This window comes from Crocuta crocuta, unplaced genomic scaffold (genome assembly GCF_008692635.1).
Source record: "Crocuta crocuta isolate KB4526 unplaced genomic scaffold, BGI_CrCroc_1.0 scaffold384, whole genome shotgun sequence".
Taxonomy (NCBI): Eukaryota; Metazoa; Chordata; class Mammalia; order Carnivora; family Hyaenidae; genus Crocuta; species Crocuta crocuta.
The window spans coordinates 2,965,653-2,967,271 of record NW_027532182.1 but is presented as its reverse complement, the minus strand read 5'-3'; the positions used below and the strand labels follow the sequence as shown (position 1 = coordinate 2,967,271).

The 1,619-nt window shown below is 32.9% G+C and overlaps 1 pseudogene; it reads left to right on the top strand.

Annotated features, from left to right (window-relative positions):
* The first annotated feature begins 203 nt into the window (after positions 1-203).
* On the top strand, positions 204-1,280 carry LOC144242545 (cytochrome b-like; annotated as a pseudogene).
* Positions 1,281-1,619: the final 339 nt, after the last annotated feature.

The following is a 1,619-nucleotide window of genomic DNA, read 5'->3' as shown; positions in this document are numbered from 1 at the left end:
TTTGTGTCATTTCGTCTGCAACATCTCTCAAAAATAAATAAAACATTTTTAAAAATTAAAAAAAAAAAGAAAAACCTGTAAAACTAATCACAAATGTAGTTAAAATATAATATAGGTCATTATTATTCTCACATGGATTTTTAACCATGACCACTGAATTAAAAATCACCACTGTATTTCAACTCTAAGAACATTAAATTTCCCACATCCAATAATCCTACCCACTAATCCAGATTATTAATTTATCTGATTTACCATTCCTAACCATCGCCTCATGATGATATTTTGGCACCCTTTTAGTAACCTGCTTACCTTTATGAATTCTAACAGGACTACTCCTAGCTACAAGTTATATATCAGACATAATAACTGCCTTTTATCTAAAACCTATATCTGCAAAGATGTAAATTATGGATGCATTATCCAGTATCTCTACACCAATTGAGCTACCATATTTTTTTATCTGCTTATTCATTCATGTAGGATGTGGCCTATACTTTGGAGTTTATACCTTCCAAGAACATGAATTATGAGAAGCATTCTCTTATTCATGGCAATAGCCACAGCTTTTATAGGATTTGTCCTAGCATGAGGCCAAATATCCTTTTGAGGCTCAACAGTCCTTTATAACTCTTTCAGCTGTGCCTCTCATCAGCACTAGCCTGGTGAAATGAATCTGAAGGGGACTTTCAGTTCACAAAGGCTACTTGTCAGATTCTTTACCTTTTACTTTATCCTCCCATCCACTGTCTCAGCCATAGAGATTATTTGTCTATTATTTCTTCATGAAACAGGATCCAATAATCCATCAGGACTGTCATCTGATATGGATAAAATTCCAATCCTCTTGTATCATACAATGAAAGATACCTATCACCTTTATTCCTACTTTTAGTGCCATCAATTTTAGTCCTATTTAGTCCAAACTTCTAGAAGATCCAGACAATGTACCTCAGCCAACCCACTCAATGCTCCCTAATGCCCACATTAAACCAGAATGGTATTTCTTTTTCACCCACACAATTCTAAGTCCATTCCTAATAAATTAGGCAGTGTATTATGTCTAATTTTCCATTCTAGTTCTAGCAATCATTTCAATGCTTTACACATCAATAATAATGAAAGGTAATATTCCAACGCCTTAGTCAATGCTTCTTCTGATTACTAACAGCAGATCTAACACTAACATGCATTGGAGGACAACCAATCCACTCATCTTTATTGGTCAGCTAGCATCAATTTTATATTTTCTCATTTTTGTGCTGAACTACTTACAATAATTACTGAAAATAGTCTTCTAAAATAAAGTGTTTGTAATATATTATTTTGTTCTTATAAACCAAAAAAAGAATACTTCTCCCTAGTACTCAAAGAAACAGATCAGCTCTACCATCAGCACCCAAACCTGAAATTCTCCATCAAGTACCCCTTGAAAATTCATACACAGTGAAACATCGTCATGTACTATTAGTATGAAAAATTTCTAAGTTATCCTATTGCTATGTACTTTGTGCATTCAGCCTACTACATATTTAGGTAAATATCCTATCATAAGACATACTATGTATAATCATGGATTAATAACTTATCCCTTATATAACCATATATATTAAACTGAT